Consider the following 20925-nt stretch of genomic DNA (forward strand, 5'->3'; position numbering starts at 1 on the left):
TAATATATACATTTACAGTATTTAGCAATATGGGCATGAACCTTTCACACACACACACACACACACACACACACACACACAGCAAATCAAAAACGTTCTACCTAAAATATATGAAAAAGAAGTAGGGTTCCAGAAGCTGTTTGTTTGTTTGTTTGTTTGTTTTTGTTTGTGTTTTTGTTTTGAGACAGGGTTTCTCTGTGTAATAGCCCTAGCTGTCCTGGAACTCACTCTGGAGGCTGGCCTCAGAGATCCTCCTGCCTCTGCCTCCCAAGTGCTGGGATTAAAGGCGTGTGCCACCACTGCCTGGCAGCAAGAAGTGGACAAGCTCTGGAGAGGAGGAAATCTGTTTGAAAAGTCCACAGAAGAAGGACTTTCAAATACCTAGAAACAAAGCCTTCAATGAAATAGATTTAAATGCAAATTATGAGATCCTGCCCCTAGACATGATTCAGTACATCTGTGGTGGGGGTCTGAGATTGCCGTTTTACAAAACACTTCTAGTAATTCAAAGTCTGATGCATTTGGTGGGTACATTGAATGTTCATAAACACTGACAAAGAAAAAAATTTTGAGGGGGGAAAAATATCAACACCTGGAAAGAATTTGCTCCATGGTTAAACTCTTCTTTGGACTCTGCTCTTTGAAGGCCAGTAACTGATAACCAGTTGGTAAACAGCAATGTGTGTTCCCCCACCCCCTAGAATGCTTCTTGGCCCAAAGTGATGGTGCATGCCTTTAATCCCAGCACTCGGGGAGCCAAAGGCAGAGGATCTCTGAGCTCAAGAATGGTCTACATAGCAAATTTCAAGCCAGCCAAGGCTACATAGTAAAACCTTTTCTCAAAAATCAAACAAAAATAATGCTACCCTATCTCATCTTAACTAAAGCATACCCAAATTTAATTAATCCACCCAGATAAAGAAATTCAAGAATGGCCAACCATGGGAGTTGGAGGCAGAAGGATCTCAGTGAGTTCAATTTTTTTTTTTTTTTTTTAATTTCTTTCTCTTGGTGATGGGGCCAGTTAAAGAAAAACTAACCTGTGCTACATGACATTCACCTCCCTCTCCCCCAAAAAAGGAGGGGCTGGAGGCGATGGTTCAGTCTGTTTTTTTTAAAAAGCAGTGGTAGAGGGGGTAGGGTCTGGAGAGCCGGCTTAGCAGTTAAGAGCACTTCCTGCTCTGGCAGAGATACTAAGTTCAGTTCCCAGCACCCAGTGAAAACTCCAGCCACAGAAGATCCACAACTTCTCCCTCCTCCTGTACCTGCGTGCACATGAGCATACAAACATACACAAATATAAAAATTAAAGATGAATAGTTTTAAAGTGGGTGGAAGCTGGGGTAACCTACTTACTTTCCAGAAGCAAACAGGCTAGGATAAAGAGAAGGCTCAGTGACTAAGAGAGCTTGCTGCTCTTCCAGAGAACCCAGTTTCAATTCCCAGCATCCACATCTGTCTGCAATTCTGGGTCCATGGTCCTGACACCCCCATCTGTTACTCAGCAGGTACCAGGTTCATGAGTGATGCACAGACATATATTCAGACAAAACATCTATATGCATCAAATAAAAATGCTAAGAAAGATGGTAGGCGTTCCTGGGGAACAGCAGCAAGGCTGACCTCTGACCTTTTATGCACACAAACACACATATACCCAAATGTTTTTGTCCATTCCTTACTCCTGTGAGGATCCAAATGAACCCAAAAAAGATCCAAAGAGAGAAAGACAACTTGACTCCTGCCCTCCTATTACCTGTAGTCTACAGTGCTTACTCTGATGAGAACTCAATAAAATTTTCAGTCTAAAATACATTGAAGTTCCCCAACCTCATCTCAAGTAAAGTAACACTTGTTTAACATTTTCTCAAAAGTGCCATAAATTGCCCAGTGGTGGCACACGCCTTTGATCCCAGCACTAGGGAGGCAGAGGCAGGAGGATCTCTGAGTTCAAGGCCAGTCTGAGTTCCAGGACAGCCAGGGCTATACAGAGAAAACCTGTCCCAAACAAACAAACAAGGAGGAAAAAAAAGTCTTTTCTTATTATTCTTTAATTTAAAAGGGAGAGATCAACCTGAAATACAGCAGCTACCAGTTCCCCCATCTTAAACTTACTCCTGTTACTACGAAGGTCACCTGGAATCAGACTTACTGTGGTGACTAAAATGGGTCAACTGCTTTAGCTAAATGCCCTGCTAAGTGCAAGTCTAAAGCATCCTCTTCACCACAGCTCCCAGGGTTACAGCTGCCCATGGTTACATCTGTAGAGCTGAGGCAGACACTTCACCTTCTAGAGACTCAAGATGGTATCAGTTTCCTTGATAAATGACCAAACTCTGATTCATTTACCAACTGTGGCTAATAGTTCTATTTTTAAAAGAAAAGGTCTCAGACACAGACAGACAGACAGACAGACAGACACACACACACACACACTTTGTAAAGCTGAGGTCTGTCAGAACCCTCTGCCTCTTCCCTTAGATGAGGTCCCTGCTGTGATCCCAGGGAGCCCCTTCCATCCTGGACTGTATGGTGCATGACTAAAATCATAGTCTCCTCTGTCTGAGAGGAACTCTGCTCTCCTGGCCCTTCAATCAAGCCCCAAATCCCGCCTCTAAGAAACTTCAGCCGGGTGGTGGTGGTGTGCCCCTTTAATCCCAGCCCTTGGGAGGCAGAGGCAGATGGATCTCTGTGAGTTCGAGGCCAGATTGGTCTACAGAGTAAATTCCAGGGCAGCCAGGACTGTTACATAGAGAAACCCTGTCTTGGAAAACCAAAAGAAAAGGAAAAAGAAAAAAAGAAACTTCTGGGTTACTCTAGCCCAAACCCATCATCCAACCTCTCAAGCTCTGTTGCAGCAGATCATGAGACCTTGTAAAGATCCTGGGGCCCTGATCAAGGTTCTCCACCTTTACAGAGGGACGGGCTAGAGCAGGCCTATCCCTTTCTTCGCAGTCATGACTCCCCTTGGGGTCTCCCGAGTCACTGCTGTGTGCTGGCACTCTTCCTGTCTGCATGCCTACGGCCTGTGCTGGACTTTATCATCTCACTGGTTCTCTAACTTCCCCTGGGACTTCATCTGCTATAAATACTTGACCACTTACTAGCTTTCACTGATTGGTGAACAATTAAAGTCTGAATTGCAAAGAAGGTGTTTGAGGCCAGTGCTTTGGAAAACGTATTGCTTTTTCCTGACATATTTTTATCCAAAATTTAAATTAAGGAGCCTAGGGTGTACTTCAGTTTGTAGACGGCTTTCCTAGCATGCATGAGACCCTCCACACAGCACACACTGGGTACGGTGTCCCACACACACACCGGGTACGGTGTCACACACATACTGGGTATGGTATCACACACCGCACACCGGCTAACTCCTGTACTTGAAAGGTAGAATTAGGAGGATCAGAAATTCAAGGTCACACTCAGCTACATAGAGAATTCAAAACCAGCCTGAGCAACTTAGATAGATTCATATTTATTCTTTCATTCATATTCTCTCTGTCTGTCTCTGTCTGTCTGCCTGTCTGTCTCTCTCCCTCTCCCCCTCTCTCTCTCTCATAGCTCAGTGGTAAAATACTTTCCTCACATGCAAAAGGCCTGGGGTTCAATTCCCAGAATCTTCCATACATACACAGACACACACACACACACACACACACACACACACACACACCCCAAAGATTGCAGAAGGGACTCCTTGGATGTGACCAGAGGACAGAGGCAGGAGTCAGGAAGAAACAGCTGGAATCTGCTGTGCCGTCCACACGCTTGCTGCTCTTGCTGCACTTTTATCCATGTAGTCCCTTGGTTGCTGAAGCCACACTGAACTTGGACTTTCTATTATTCACAATCACAAGTAGCTATATCAATACTGTCATTTACCTCTAGATTAGACTAGCTGGAAGGGCTGGGGTTAGTTCAGGGGGAGTTAATCCCCAGTATTACCAAAAGGGGTAGCCCTAGTGTGGAGAATGGAAGACTCTGCTGAGGACCAAGGGAAGGAAAGCTCTTTGAGGACAGAAGAGCCAGCATCCCAGGGTGCCGCTCCATCTATAATTGTGGCTCTTTCCCACAGGCTGCCATCTAGACTGCTCTCCCGCGAGTGAGCTGGGTCATATTCCCCCGCCCCAGGTCTGAGAGCAGAACACCACACAGAACACCCTGTGCCTGGAACCCAACTCTCCTTTCTCAGCCTTGTGCACACCCTCATCTCCAAGCACCACAGCAGGCAAACAAGCGGGAATGAACAGACCTGATCTCTGAAGATAAATACTCCAGGCCCGTCCTTCCTTCCTCCCTTTCTCTGAGTACTTGGTTACCCTTGGGCACTTAGTGATGTTGGAATAGCTCACAGACATCACCTAGACTAAGAAAAATAGAGTTTCTGACTAGGCTCAGTGAGCACAAAACCAGGCCACAACAGACATCTGAAACAACATTAAAAGGCAGATTTTCCTGCTCAAAGGAGAAATGATCCATTGGTTTGTTTGACAAATGTTTACCAAGAGCTTGCTTGCTTGCTGTTTTCCCAGACAGGGTTTCTCTGTGCAGCCTTGGCTGTCCTAGAACTCACTCTGTAGACTAAGCTGGCCTCAGCCTTGAACTCAGAGATCCGCCTGCCTCTGCCTCCCAAATTCTGGGATTAAAGGTGTGTGCCAGATTTAAGGATTATGTCCTTAATTACATCACCAGCCTGCGATGGCGTCCCAGCCTAAAAGGCGGGCGGGCCCTCTGTGTTCTCTCTTTCCGCACTCTCTCCTTCTCTCCTTCTCTCTCTCTCTCTCTCTCTCTCTCTCTCTCTCTCTCTCTCTCTCTCTCTCTCTCTCTCTCCCTCCCTCCCTCCCTCCCTCCCTCCCTCTCTCCCTCCCTCCCTCCCTCCCTCCCTCCCTCCCTTCCTCCCTTCCTCCCTTGCTCCCCCTCCCTCTCTCTCCCAATAAAGCTCTAGAAAGGTAACTATGGCTGGTGAATCTTCCGTCACCGATACATCCAGCACTCTGCTCCGTCGGCCAGCCACGAGCGCCTCTGTGTAACCAACACCACAGGCCCAGCCTATCAAGAGTATTGAACTCAGTGTCTCTGACAGGGACTGAAAGCAGAATGTCTGGTTTGAAGCATACTGGTGCTTCTAACTAACTACCTGTGTGATGCTAGAGACTTATTTAACCTCTCTGGTTCTCAAGTGTTTCCTCCATAAAATGGGGAAGAACGTGTACTTCAAATTATTATCGCTATCCAATGAGTAAATAGATGAAAATCTCTAAAGACAGTCAACATGTGGAAAGTGATCAGTAAGAACACACTCCAAGGCAGAGAGTGTAGTTCTGAGCTTCGGGTGTGGCAGGAGGAAGAAGCTAGAGATCACTCAAGAAAGGAATGAAAGGAATTGATATAGGGACACGGAGGCCAAAGTCCAACTTCCATTTAAGGCAGTAAGAACCTACTCAGTGAAAAATCAGGCTGAGGTATGGGACTGATGACAGACAGATGGAGCCAGGCTGGGCAGGGCTGGCTGGAGAGGCAATGGAGATAGAAAGTATGGTCCAACCAAACTAGAAAAGTACAGCCCTGTGTTTGTCGTGACAATGACTGGGATGACAGGACATTACAGAGAGCTCAAGGGGCTCGGGAACCTTTGGGTTAAACACCTGGGTAGAGAAAAGCCTGGGGGGGGGGGGGGAATACAGCCTGCAGCAGAGTAGTGTCCAGCCCTTCAAGACATAGTAAGGGGGTCTATTCCCCTGGACAGTCTACAAACCAAAAACCATTCCCAACCTCAGCACACACTTGGGGAGAGAGGAGGTAGAAATAAGAAGGTTCTTTTCTTTTTCACATTTGAGAAAATGCAGCCAGGTGGTGGTTAACACTTGTAATTCCAGCACTCAGGAGGTAGAGGCAGGCAGATCTGAGTCCAAGACCAGCTTAGTCCACAAGACTGTTGTCAGAGCTATTACATAGAGGGAAAAAAAATAGAAGAAAATGCACCAAATGTTTATAAACGCTGCACAAATATTAAATTGCTTAAATATACTAGAACTTGAATTTTAAAATACTGAGTGCATTACTTGAGGGAATTACCACCAGTTGAGAATGCCCCAGTACTCTGGTTCCCTACTTGGAGCACATGCTGAACAGGAAAAAAGGAGTTCTAACCTGTATAAGATCAAACCTGGACTGTCTCAGCCAGAATCTTTTTTAAAAATACCATGTCAGGTGGAGAAAACCCAGACACTCCACCTGAGCAGAGCAGGACCACGACAAAAACTCTGCCTATCTGTATTCACTGCCCAGAAGAAACAGTGGCTGCTTTTTCTTCAGAAGAAATTATAAACCATATAATTTAGAACCTTGACTGAAAGTGATCCCACCTCCTTCCCTGGGGACCCATCGTTTTTTCTTCCAAATTCTTCAATAAAGGCACACTGTCCGGTGGGCATGGTGGCCCACACCTGTAAGCCCAGCATTGGAGAAAGGGGCCAGGGAAGGACGGAGGAGGGGGAAGGACGGAGGCAGTAATATCAGGAATTCAAGGACATGTTCAGCTTTATTGTGAATTAATTCAAAGTCAGCAACACAGGAGACTCTCTCAGAAAAAGAAAAAAAGGACACAACTCTAACCCTGCACTCAGAGGCTGAGGCAGGAGAAGAGCTGTCAGTTCTGAGACAGCCTGTTCCCCAGCAAAAAAGAAAAAGGAAAAAGCTCTTAGGAACAGCAGGGGTCAGTTAGCACATCCCTAGAACTCTCAGCAAGTTTGAGGCCTGCCTAAGATCCATAGTGAGAGCCTGTCACAAAAAACTGAATAAATGGCTGGAGAATTGGCTCGGAGTTAAGAGGTCTTGCTGCTCTTTCAAAGGACCTGAGTTTACATTGATGTCAGACAGCTTATAAGTGCCTGTAATTCCAGCTGCCTCCAAACACCTGCACACACATGCTAGACACAGACATACACACATAAATAAAAATAAATCTTTAAAAACTAAATAAACAAGCCGGGTGGCGGTGGCGCATGCCTTTAATCCCAGCACTCAGGAGGCAGAACCAGGTGGATCTCTGTGAATTAGAGGCCAGTCTGGTCTACAGAGCAAGATCTAGGACAGGCACCAAAACTACACAGAGAATCCTGTCTTGAAAGACAAAACAAGGCGGGCGGTGGTAGCGCACGCCTTTAATCCCAGCACTCAGGAGGCAGGCGGATCTCTGTGAGTTCGAGGCCAGTCTGGTCTCCAAAGCGAGTTCCAGGAAAGGAGCAAAGCTACACAGAGAAACCCTGTCTCGAAAAACCAAGAAAAAAAAAAAAGAAAAAAGACAAAACAAAAACTAAATAAACAAAGATTATAGTGAGTTCCAGGTCAGTCAGGGCTATATAGTGAAACCCCATCTCAAAAAACAAACAAAATTAATATAAATAACCCCTCTCTTTTTGAGGCAGGATCCCACTGTATAGTCTTGGCTGCCCTGAATGAAACTCACTGTGTGGGTCAACCTGGCCTCACACCTGCCTCTGCCTCTCAAGTGCTGGGATTAAAGGCATGCATCACCATGTTCCACTATAAATAGTACCTTTATTTAATTTAACACATCTAAAACATCATCATCTCAACCTAGAGCATTGACCTAGAATTGGTGGCACACACCTTTAATCCCACCACTCGAGAGGCAAAGGCAGGAGGATCTCTGTGAGTTTCGAGGCCAGCCTGGTGTATAAAAAAAGTTCAAGACAGTCAGGGGCTACACAGAGAAACCCTGTCTTGAAAAACCAAAAAACACCAAAACAAAAGAAAAAAGAACATAAGGCATTACATTCTTTAAGTCTTTAAGTCTAGTGCATATTTTATAAGTATATCCAGTACAAGGGTCACCCGTGGGCAGTGCCCATTATGCCTGAGGGTGGATGTCTACAGAGAAAAGCCCCTGGGAAACTTCTGCCATGTCATGTCACCACAACCACAGACTGAAGATATGAGCCAGACAGACCAATTCCACACCCCAGCTCTCCTGAATGACTTGTTCTTATTTCAAGCACAAAGTTTTTCTTCCCTAAAGTTAACTTAAAATACATATAACTACAACCTAAATTATCAAGAATACTGGGAATGAATGAAAAACAATGAAAAATTCCTCCCATCTGTGCTATGGCAGCTACCTAAATTTGTTTATTTTTTAAATATATTTATTTTTATTTTGTATATGTCGGGTCCCCTGGAACTGAGTCACAGACAGTTGTGAGCTGCCATGTGGTGTTGGGAATGCTGAGTCACCTCTCCAGCCTCTACCTAAATTCTATGTGCAACAGCTATTTCTTTTTTGTTTGGTTTGGGTTTGTCCCCCAACTCCCAACCCCAGTAGTGGGACTGAACCCAGGGCCTTGCACATATTAGGCAAGCACTCTTTGAGCCAGGGTCTCAAGGAGATGCTCCAGAGGGGCAAGGACCTCACTCGGCAGCACAGGCAGGCCTGGATTTGTGACCCTCCTGCCTCAACGTCCTAAGGAGCTGGGAATACACAGGCTTGGGTAGACACTTGACTAAGAGTTCAACTATGAAATCAAAAAGCCTAAGTTTTTCCCTCCAAATATATCTACATTTTCTAGGTAGTTTTTTCTTTAAGAGATTATATGTTGCCAGGCCTGGAATCTGAGGCAGGAGGACTACTTTGAGTTCAAGGCTAGCCTGAGCTACATAAGACACTGTCTCAAACACAAAACAAAACAAATTCAGAACATAAATAAGTTTATGTGAGGGTAAACTTTAAAAACAGAATTACAGCCAGGCAGTGGTGTCATGCTGCGTGCTTTTAATCCCACCACTCAGGAGGCAGAGGCAGGCGGATCTCTGAGTTCAAGGCCAGCCTAATCTACAGAGTGAGTTCCAGGGCAGCCAAGGCTACACTTGAAAACTAAATTTTTAAAAATTATAAACAAAATTATCTTACTTCAGCTATTAAGACTTAATATTCAGAATTCCTCTTTACCTCTTTAACCTCCTTAGCAGACCTATTTTTTTAATCTGAATAGTATAAGAGCATATTTATGCCGGGCGGTGGTGGCGCACGCCTTTAATCCCAGCACTTGGGAGGCAGAGGCAGGCGGATCTCTGTGAGTTCGAGGCCAGCCTGGGCTACCAAGTGAGTTCCAGGAAAGGCGCAAAGCTACACAGAGAAACCCTGTCTCGGAAAAAAAAAAAAGGAAAAAAAAAGAGCATATTTATTACTGAAATTTTTAGTTACCATTTTAAAGACAGTCCCAAAAGAATATGATAAAGGCAAATTTAAACAATACCTCTGTGCCTGCCTTATTATTATTTTTTTTTTTCCGGAGCTGAGGACCGAACCCAGGGCCTTGTGCTTGCTAGGTAAGCGCTCTACTACTGAGCTAAATTCCAACCCCCTGCCTTACTTTAGATACAATCAAACTCCTTTATCATTCAAATAGTCTATTTGGAATAAATAAAGTCAGTCCAAATGTTTTTAATTTCCTCACAGATTGCCTCCATATTGCTAAGCACTTTGATTCATTGACATTTTTGTTTTCCAATCCACTATTTTTCTGATTGTGAAAAGTTAATTTTCTGGACCAGACTATGGACCTGAGAGGTCTCAACTTTCTCCCCACCTCCCACTCCCCATTTTTTGAGACAGGGTCTCCTACAGTCCAAGGCTGCCCTTGACTTCACTGCATAGACAAGATGACAGTGGACTTCTGAGCCTGGTGTCCACCTTCTAGCAACATGGGCCATCGGTCAGTTTATGTGGTGCTGGGAATCAGACTGAGCCTTGGGCATGCTCAGCAAACACTCTACCAGCTGAGCTGCGGCCAAGCTTTAACTTCCTGTCGGGGTCTCTACTCAAGTCCAGGCTACAACCTTGGCATCTAAAATAAACCTAGCCTAGCCTAGCCAGCACCCACTTTACAGACAACAGCAGAGACCTATTACCATACATGTAAGAGCTAAGCCTGGCCTGCCAGTTACAGGACTTTAAGACTCTAACACCCTTGCTAACCTGTTATTAAGTTGAGACCAGTGGCTATAGAATAAGCTCCTGGCCAAACCCAAATTGCATGTTGTAAGCTTAAAGACCAAATAGACTTTTATCTGTGGCATTTGCTATGATGTAAGATGGAACACCAACCACACCAGCAACAAACATAATATTCTTTATACCTGTAATATGCAGAAAAGTTTGCCCCAGAATCCTAACAAATATTTACTAAGTTAATGGATTCTCTCCTGTATCTCCATTTATCCCAATATGATAGGCAGCTATAAAAGATGAGATATATTCATGTTTTTCCTCATTTTATGACAACATTCCTGGCAAAAGTAGCTTAAGGACGAGTTAGTTTGTCTGGCTTACAATTTGAGAGGCCGGTCTACTGTGGAAGGCAAGGCACTGCAGGAGAGCGAGCATCTGGCCACTCTGCATCCACCATCCAGATGCACACAATGGATGCTGGCACACAGCTCGGTTCCTCCTTTCCCTCTCTATCCCAGCAGAGGAGGATAGGAGGGTGTCCACATTTGGGGCAGATCTTCAGTCCTCAGTTACACCTCTCTAGAAATGCCCTTGGACACTCCCAGGTGTATTTCCTGGGTGATTACAAATCCAGCCAGAGGACAGTGAAGCCTGACCATCAATCACACTTGGCCTCTTGGCTAAGTGAAGATTAACCAGCACACCCCTGATCCTGAACTCCTGGAATTCACATCAGCCAGGAACAAAGAAGCATGAGAAAGGATTCAGATGGATGGCAGAATGGGCACCAGCTGGACCAGAGAGAAGGGACCCATTCTGCTAAGGCAGCCAGGAGGCCAGAGAAGAAGAGTGCAGAGCTATCTCAACTATGCTTGGAGAACATTTCGCTCCGTAAACTAATCCCTAAGACCCTTGCAGTGTGCTGAGTATTAGTTCTGCTCCAAGCTATCCATCCCAAGATGCCATGAGCAGCCAGGCATTGTGGCACATGCTTGTGACTTCAGCACTTGGGCGGCCAAGGAAAGAGAGTTCTGCAAAGTTCAGGTCAGCCAGAACGAGAGTCGGACTGTCTAAATAAATAAATGTTCAAAACCTTTTTAAAGTTATACCTTGCCGGGCGTTGGTGGCGCACGCCTTTAATCCCAGCACTCGGGAGGCAGAGCCAGGCGGATCTCTGTGAGTTCGAGGCCAGCCTGGGCTACCAAGTGAGCTCCAGGAAAGGCGCAAAGCTACACAGAGAAACCCTGTCTCGAAAAACCAAAAAAAAAAAAAAAAAAAAAAAAGTTATACCTTATATGCCCATGGTGGCTTCTCATAACTATAAAGTCTAGTACTCAGAAGGCTGAGGCAAGACGACTGCCATAAGTATGAGGCTAGCCTGGACTCTATAGTGAGGTACGGCCAGCTTGGGATAGAATAAGATCCCCTCTCAAAGTTTAAAAAAAAATGAAATAAAAGAATCCCAGCACTTGGGAGGCAGAAGCAGGCAGCTCTCTCTGAGTTCAAGGCCAGCCTGGTCTATAAATTGAGTTCAAGGACAGCAAGGGCTATTACTTAGAAAAACCCTGTCTCAAAAAACTTACAAAAAAGAGCCGGGCGGTGGTGGCGCACGCCTTTAATCCCAGCACTCGGGAGGCAGAGCCAGGCGGATCTCTGTGAGTTCGAGGCCAGCCTGGGCTACCAAGTGAGCTCCAGGAAAGGCGCAAAACTACACAGAGAAACCCTGTCTTGAAAAATCAAAAAAAAAAAAAAAAAAACTTACAAAAAAGAAGATATGCCATAAGCAAATCCAAGGCTCCCTTAGAAGCATGTACACTCTCTGTGGTTGGGTGTCTTGCAAAGGGCTCCAGGAAGGGTCACAAGAGCTGAACACATTCACTATGAGTGAAAATGCTTTGGGAGCTTCAAGAGCCCTTATCTAAGTAAGAACAAAATGTATTCTGGCCCAAACCAGATTTAGCCCATCTTTCAGTTCTCTACTACCTCTATAAGCAGCCAATCAGAGCAAATCTTATTACTTAATCACACTGGAATCTAACCAGTGAAAACACTAAACAACAAAAAAAATTACATAGAACAGGCTTCTTACACGAGTCCAGCTCAAGTAAAAATACCCTTGACAAAGGCTGAACATTGATAAAGCCAGCCTGAAAGGGGATGAGAAGACAATGAGAAGGTCAAGACATCTTAGTTCTTTACTCTAAGTCCTTATAAATGGTTTGGTATATGTTAAGGGGCAGAGGTCCATATAGAAGAGCACAGGACTAATCCATGTAGTAGCCTTTTCAGGGAGCCAAAAAACCAGGGAGGCAGATTGAAAAGTACTGGCGGACCTCATTAGCCCTGCTTAGGAAACTGTAAGTGTGACCTCACCCCTGGATCACACAGCTATATTTAGTTTATACCTAATATGGATGAAGTCCTGACCGGAGCCATTTCCTCTCTCCACAAAAAGAAACTTCCTTGCTTTTCTTCTATCAACAATGCAAAGGGTGGGCTCCTCTGAAGGGGGAGTTTTAATAAAGAAAAGAAAGGAAAGAGAAACGACTTGAGAAAAACATTAACAAATTAGGATGTAGCTTTTTAAATCTGGCCCAGTTTGACATTTCTAAACTGGAAAACAATTCTAAAATCCAAATACATGATGTGCAAGTGAGGTTCCTCTATTGTGCTTCTAGAGAGACCCTTTAGAGTTTTTACAAGAGACTAATCAACCAGGCCCCCAAAACACAAAGAGCAATGGAAAAAAGCAATGGAAACCCTGTAATTTCCTTCTAAATGTTATCAGAGGTGTTAGGGTTGTCACTCTGTGGTAGAGCACAGACGGAGTGACATGTGTGAGGCCCTGGGTTCAAGAGTCAGCACCTAAAACAAAGGGGTGGGGAGAAGAAAAGAAAAGAAAGATTCAGACAGGAACTCTAAGATCCCGGCCTATATTTATTGGCCCTCTCTGAACCTCACATATGACACAGAATTGGCTGCCTATTTCAGAGTTTATGTGAGGATTAACTTGGCTAACACATATAAAAGGCTGGCATCCTGTGCCTGGCCCACAATCAGCACCCAGAGCTGTCTATTATCCCGACTTTAGCATCTTGGCTTTTATCAGTTTACTGTGTCCTGTGTGGGAGTAAATTAAGTACTTTCAAAAAGTTTATAACATTATAATAAGATAAAAGATAACATCACTTTATTATCCTTGAGTCACCTACTAATTACAACCATACACTCAAGTTTACAGCTTTATTACCATTCCACTGTGATAGAAAGATGAAACTAGACACTTAGACTCTAGAAATGAAGACTAGGAGACTGCAAATCCACCCTTGGCCCTTAAAACCCACTAGCCAGTCAGGATAGCACAAGCCTTCACTCTCAGCACTCAAGATGCCTGAGTTCTAGGCAAAGTCTACATCAGCATAAAGCCTGTAAATCAGGGTGTGGTAGCACAAGCATACAACCCAACACTCAGAAAGCAGAGGCAGGAGGATTTCGATTTCAGTGACAGCCTGGGTTGCATAAGTTGACTCTCTCAAAAAGGAAAAAAAAATTCATGTAAATTTACACTACCTCTATTTCTTCTGTTACAAATTAAATGAGCTCAAAGTCTTTTGGGATGGAGATTTTAAAATATACATACACATCTATGTTTCCCCTTAAGAGAGCATTATTTAATACTAGTTAATATATGACCAATCAATTTAATAACTGCATACAATAAAAACAAAAATAAGAAAGCATGGAATTTGGAAGCACGGGAAACCAAAAATCAGTAATTAAAAGTACCCTACAGAACCACTCTATCCAATGTCACAGACGGACTCGTGACCTCTTTTGAAATTTCACTGTAGAAGAGGAGGCAGGAAAAACACTCTTCCTAATGCTTTAGCTAGAGTCCTGGGAGCCGAGGCAGGAGGACTCAGATGGAGCCCATTGTCAGGCACTTGGTGACTACCAGCACAACTGTGAGCTGCCAGTTACCTCAGAAAGGAGGCCCAACTGATCCTGGGGCTTCCGTCGCACTAACTCCTCACTTCTGATTTAGAATGGAAAGCTCTCCACTTCTTTGCCAAGCCGCCAAGCAGATCTTCGTAACATCCTAGAGGTTGAAACCACACATACTGCACCCTAACTAACCACAGGCCAGTGCAGTCTTAGCTGCATCCCAAGGCAGCATACGAGCAAGTGAGTGGGCCCGCTGGGGGTCACACGCTAAGTGGTTTTCTTACTAAGACTTCTAATCTTACCAAAGCCCAAGAGTCAGGTTCTGCTACCTCAGTGCAGACACCAAGTGAAGCGGGGAGTGAAGCGGGGAGTCAGGATTTAAACACAGCTGCATGGCTCCGGCATCCAATTTTTAAAAATAAAAAGTGTGGGGGCAGGTATACGTGCCACAGCATGCATGTAGGGGTCAGAGGACAAACTTGGGTGTGGGTCCTCACCTTCCACCTTGTTTAGACAGGGTCTCTGTAGTCATTCACTACTACTCATGTAGACTAGCTGGCCTGCAGGCCTCTAGAGACTCACTCTCATGTGTGTCTGTCTGTCTGTCTCCGAGGAGCACTGAGATAACCGCACATGCTACTCCTGCTTGATGGGTGTTGGGGATCCCACTCAAGTCCACACACTTGCATGGCAAGCACTGTCCCACGGCCCCTCCCCTGCTCTCCAATACCCACCCTCACCAGTACACCCTGGCAAAGAGCAAAGCACTACACTTCACTGTACACCTGAAACATGAATCCGAACTACTGCGCTTTCTAACGGACCAAGATGATAGATACTCTGAGAACAACCACCCTATGACTCTAACTTGGGGATCTCAGACCTCAGACCTCAGACACATCTTAGCACCCAGAGGCTGAGGCAGGAAGACTGCAGGGTCAAGGCTAGTGTGGGCTACACTGAGACACTCTGTCTCACAGAGAGACAGAGGGAGAGAGAGGTAGAGAGAAAGAGGGAGGGAGGGAGGGAGGGAGGGAGGGAGGGAGGGAAAGAGAGAGAGAGAGAGAGAGGGTTGGGGATTTAGCTCAGTGGTAGAGCACTTGCCCAGCAAACACAAGGCCCTGGGGGTTCAGTCCTCAGCTGGGGGGGGAGGGGGGAGGGTAAGAAAAAGTTAAGCTTGCCTTTGAGTATATCCTAAGAACTACTTTGAGATACTAAAGCAAAACAAGTATGAACTAAGGCACTAACTTTCCCTAACTGTTTTCTTCTTCATTTGTTTTATATGGATTTGTTTGTTTGTTTTATAGTACTGGGGATCGAACCCAGAGCCTCATGGCAAACACTCTACCACTGAACTACATCCCCAGCCCCAACCCAGTACTTTCTTCACCCTTTCAACCTATTTATCTGGCTTCTTGTGAGTTTAACAAGCACTTGCATTTTCCCAGTCATGTGATTTTTCTTTTTTTATTGTTTCTTTTCCTCTAGCTGCCTCTGGAATAAAGCGTGTGCAAAGAGGGGTGAGGCCGGGGGAGCCCAGCACTGTTCTTCAGCAAGCATTTTACTGAATAATAAATAGTCCAATGAGTTAATCCACAGTGCAGTTACACACAGCACTCCACAAATGTCTGTATCTGCTCAGTTATTATGGACTGCTCTTCTGTGTATCCCTTCTGCCCTGTAGTTGGAAAATGCAACATAAAACAAGTCAGTGAGACTCAGCATCTACTCTAAATACACTAGCACCAGGCTTCTGCAAGGGGAAAAGCCTCCCAGCCAGAGTTACAATGGCTCCCCAGGAAAAGGCTCGCTGGGACTCTGGAGGAGTGCTCCTTCCTACACTATCGGCCTTTGGCCACAGGCGCTCACAGTGCATCTGCTTGGCTTCCCCTGGGCCTAGAGCAGCTCCTGGTTTAATGAAAATTGCTTAAACTGGCACTGATTTGTGCCTCTGCAGTCACGAAAAAGCTGCAATGAAGACACGAAATACAATGTGCTTTCTGGGTGAGTCCTGACTCTGCTTGAGACATGGCAAAGTGGCAGGTTTGGCAATTACCGAAGCCCTAACATCACAGCCAGCCTACTTAGAAAAATAGATTTAAAGGGAAAGAAACAAACAGGGAAGAAAGCAGTGGTACAAAGTCTGTGAAATGGCAGACGATATAAGCAGTGGGGGGATGAAGTGAAATCTTGAAAGCAGGCTTGATTGAAGCTCAAATTTCACTTTGTTTTAGGAAAGACTGCTCTCAGTTCCAGCATTAGAGAAGAAAAGACTCCTATACTTTACCATATGAAAGTTCTCTTTCAAAGCCTAACTGGACTGCAGAATAAGACCCTATTTCAAATGAACAACAACAAAAATCATACACAGAAAAAGAAAGCTTTCCCTAGAGCCACGAGTGGTGGCTCATGTCTGCAATCCCAGCAACCAGAAAGCAGGGCAGTTTACTACATGACCCTGTCTCAAAGTTCAGTCCCCAGTTGGGGGAGGGGGTGGGGGAGAGGATGACAACTAATTAGGCACCTGAAACAGAGAAAAACGAAAATTCTTTAAAATAAAGTTTTGTTTTTGTTTATTGTTTTTATATTTTTCAGTTGTTCTACACCGCTGCAGCCCGCCCCCTCCCCACCCCACCCCAGACAGAGGTGGTGAGACTGACCTCAGTATGTAGATCATGCTGGCCTGAAACTCCAGGAGATCCACCTGCCTCTGCCTCCCAATATTGGGATTAAAGGCATGGGTACTTACTTATGTTTTATTTTATGTGTACGAGTGTTTTTGCCTTTGCATGTGCATTACATGCATGCCTAGTGCCCAGTGGCCAGGAGAACACCAGATTCTCTGGAATTAAGAGTTAAAGGCACGATGAGACCTAGAGCAGAGCGACAGTGGCTTCGAAAGAGATGTCGGTGGCCTTGGGTCCCACAGCTGTCCCAGCCCAGCTGCTTCGACTATGTGAAGATGGGCTGGCTGTCATGGGTTACACCATGGGCATGTGAAGATGGGCTGTCATGGGTTACACCATGGGCATGTGAAGATGGGCTGTCATGGGTTACACCATGGGCATGTGAAGATGGGCTGTAATGGGTTACACCATGGGCATGTGAAGATGGGCTGTCATGGGTTACACTATGGGCATGAAGATGGGCTGTCATGTGTTACGCAACGGGCATTTTATGCTGTGGGCATGGTGGCCCAGGCACTGTCTGGCATCTTCTCTTGTCTCAGGATCAGAATTCAGGATTGGGAGCTGATGGACAGCATTGGGAAAACCCTGATGCAGAGTGGTGGAACCTTTGGTCCATTCGTGACCACTGGAATGGGCATACGATGCTAATCAGGGCAGTGACTGCCCACCACGGCTATACTTTCCCATCCATTTTGACCCTTGTACGATAATAGTTTTTAATTCTCAAAAAAAAAAAAAAGAAAAAAAAAAGCTATAGGCAGTTGTAGGAACCAAACTGGGTCCTCTTCGAGAGCAGCACGTACTCCTAACTGCCAAGCCATCTCTCCAGCTTCCAAAAGAAAACTCCTAATTTACTGCTTGGAAGATGAACTAAAATTCAGCACTAACTGTAAGCAGCACCAGCTATCCTAAAGCTAGAGTCAAATGAGACTCTCTAAGCTGAGACCCCTCCAAACTAAAGACAGGTCACACGAGAGTGAGTGAAGGCTTCCGAGAAATGGAGCTGACAGCTGACCAGGCAAACTCTCTCCACTAAATCATCAGGGTTTTAAGGACACGGCCAGCAATATCAGCCAGCCTGTGCTTTATTTTCTGTCAACTACCCACCAAACACAACTGTTGAACAGACGGTCCTTTTCCGAAGGACTGCATATTTTAAAGGGGATTTCCAGCCCTCTAACCAGCAGTGGAGTTAGCAATTCTACCTAAATGCATTGACTCACAGTAAGACGTACTGCGTGCCTGTTAGGAAGCAAGCGATCTACTAAATCCTGCAGTGGAGACAACGATGAATGTCGGGGTCCTACCTACACAGGTCTCCTTTATTATGCCACAGACATGTGAGGCAAAAAAATGGCTTTCCACAGAGAGGTAACAGGAAAGTGATCCTGAAGAATTAATAAAGATATGTGAACAGTCTTACAGAATCACCTAGATTTTCACAAATGGACTGCAGTAGGAAAGGCTGCTTCAGGAATAAGAAACAGAAGCATTCCAGCTAGCTAGGGTAAAGGCCCAGGAGGCAGGGGATGCATGTGTCCATTCATGGGGTCTAGACTGTGACAGTTTTGAGCCTGAATGTCAGGCTGTGGATCTGGAGCTAGTTTCTTTTTTTTTTTTTTTTTTTTTTTTGGTTTTTCGAGACAGGGTTTCTCTGTGTAGCTTTGCGCCTTTCCTGGGACTCACTTGGTAGCCCAGGCTGGCCTCGAACTCACAGAGATCCACCTGGCTCTGCCTCCCGAGTGCTGGGATTAAAGGCGTGCGCCACCACCGCCCGGCAAGGAGCTAGTTTCTTATTTAGCAAAGAGCAACAAAATGGTCTCTGCACTTGGGGAGTAAGGAAGGGGAGGAACACAGGTGGATTTTGAAAAAACATTGCTTATAGCACTGGTTCTCAACCTTCCTAATGCTGCTAATGTTGCAACCCTTTAATACAGTTCCTCATGTTGTGGTGACTCCCAGCCAGAAAATTATTTTCATTGCTATTTCAACTGTAATTTTGCTACTGTTAGGAATCGTAATGTAAATATCTGTTTTCTACTGCTCTTGGTCAACCCTTGTGAAGGGTCATTCGACACCTCCAAGCTGAGAACCACTGGCTTACAGCAATTCTTATCTCCCACTGTGGTTGCACATGTACTTTATGTTCTAGCAAGATTGGCGTTAAACATGCCCATATTTCTTTGCTTCCATGGATCCTTGTTGCCATTCCAATGATCACCTGAAATCCTTTCCCATCCCCCCATGTCAACTTGCAGATGGAAGCCAGTTGTTTTCCTTTCCTTTGTTTAGTAACTAGTTCAGGCACTGTTGCAGGTGCAGTACATCAGTGGGCAACTTCTCCATCACTATGGCATGCAGATTTAGTTGGAGAGGAAAACTAGAGACATGTGCCTACTTGTGATGAAGTGCTGTACAGGGAGAGAGAGAGACAGCAGGGAAGGGGTACTGGGACTGATGAGTGATGGGGTGTGGACCTGCTTCCCCATGATTCCTTTCCCTCTGTTTCTTTTCCTCCTTTTCTCCTCTTCCCTCCCTCTCCCCCTCCTCCCCCATACTACACACACACACACACACACACACACACACACACACACACACACACACAAGAGAAGGGTTTATAACAAATTCAACAAACAATCAGCAAATTTCAGGCAAGTGTCAGTTTTACTTTAAATAAACCAAACTTCCAGAATGGAATACAGAACTAATAAATGAGCCTCTTTAAACTAACAAGTCAATTAGAGCTTCAGTAACACCTTTCATGCTTAAATATTCCACTCCTCTTTAAATCAGTTCTGTCATTTAGGCTGTCACATAGAAAATCATTCTGAAGCTCTTAATTCAATGAATTTTGCTTTTTGTTTGTGAGAGGGTTTCTGTTTATTTTTTGAAATAGGTTCTCAAGTAACATAGGCTGGCTTGGATCATATCCCAGGGCCAGCCAGGACCTTGAACTTCTGATCTTCCAGTCTCCACCTCCTTACTGCCAGGATTAGATTTTATTCTGTCTGGTTTTGCTTTTTGACTATGGGATCTTTGGCCTTCGAACTAAGAGATCTTTGTGTTTCAGCCTGCTGAGTGCTGGAATTATAGGTTTGTATCACCATACCCAGCTCATTTTTATTTCTTTATATTTTTAATTTTTTGAGAGTCCTACACTGTGTAATCCAAGGTAGCCTGGAACTTGTGATAATTCTCCTGTCTCAGTTTCAGGAATGCAAGATACAGACATGAACTCCTCCTCCCAGCTTCAACTGGGTTTCTGAAGACTAAATGGAATAAGTCATCATATATTACAGTCAAAAGAAGGGGCTAGCACCTGACACTCGTCAACCATGGTTCACCTACCCATCTTCCAGCTACACTGCAAGCTCCTTCAGGAGAAAAGAAAGGCTGTGCTTATTGGTCTCGCAACTGCTATTTGCTCCGGTCATTATCCATCCCTACACGTACTCAACAGTTCCTAGGCAGACCATCTCACCACTTCCCAGTCCACACACCCAGAGGGAGAAGTTAAGATGTGTTACATTTGTTTGTGCTGCAGAACAATTGTTTAACTATTATAAAGCTGTGTTGCATTTGTTTAACTATGTAAAGATGTGCTGCTGTTTTACCTTGCCTGCCTAAAGCACCTGATTGGTCTAATAAAAAGCTAAATAGCCAATAGCTACGCAGTAAAGGGACAGGAGGGGCTGGCGGGCAGAGAGAAAAGCAGAGTCTGCCGGGGGCCAGCCTGCCGGGGGCCAGCCTGCCGGGGGCCAGCCTGCCGGGGGCCAGCCTGCCGGGGGCCAGCCTGCCGGGGGCCAGCCTGCCGGGGGCCAGCCAGATAGGCACAGAGGAAGCAGTAAAGTAGAACATACAGAATGAAAGAAAGGTAAAAAGCCCTGAGGCAAAACATAGATGAAGAGAAACAGGTTAAATGAAGTTATAAGAGCTAGTGAGACAGCATAAGATAAGGCCAAGCATTCGTAATTACCAGTAAGTCTCTGTGTCACGATTTGGGGGCTGGATGTCTGAGAAAGCCTGCTTCACAGATGTCTCCTAAAGAGCACAAAAGGAACTCCTACCTTGAAACCATTTCATCAACACCTGTTTGCACAATTCTAAGTATTAGCGGTGCTCTTCCATAGCTCGGTTGGTAGAGGGTGGGGCGGCTGTAGCTGCTGCTGGGTTTCACAAACAGAAAACCTTGCTTTCTGAGGCCAGGTGTGGTCCTGCATTTCTTTACTCCCAGGGGAGGCAGAGGCAACTGGTCTCAGTGTGTTGGAGGCCAGTCTGATCTACATTGTAAGGTCAAGGGCAACAAGGGCTACA

At 45.2% G+C, this 20925-nt stretch overlaps 1 protein-coding gene and 1 long non-coding RNA gene across 2 annotated transcripts in view; both read right to left on the reverse strand.

The window, feature by feature from the left end:
- Positions 1 to 20925, reverse strand: part of Clic4 (chloride intracellular channel 4) — a 65350-nt gene that overhangs the window by 35877 nt on the left and 8548 nt on the right. The window lies entirely within an intron of this gene.
- On the reverse strand, positions 10048 to 11734 carry LOC143272017 (uncharacterized). Its single transcript, XR_013049389.1, has 2 exons — positions 11264 to 11734; positions 10048 to 11082 (listed from the first exon to the last, which is right to left on the reverse strand). It is a non-coding gene; the product is annotated as an uncharacterized LOC143272017 (long non-coding RNA).

This window comes from Peromyscus maniculatus, chromosome 2 (assembly GCF_049852395.1).
Source record: "Peromyscus maniculatus bairdii isolate BWxNUB_F1_BW_parent chromosome 2, HU_Pman_BW_mat_3.1, whole genome shotgun sequence".
Taxonomy (NCBI): domain Eukaryota; kingdom Metazoa; phylum Chordata; class Mammalia; order Rodentia; family Cricetidae; genus Peromyscus; species Peromyscus maniculatus.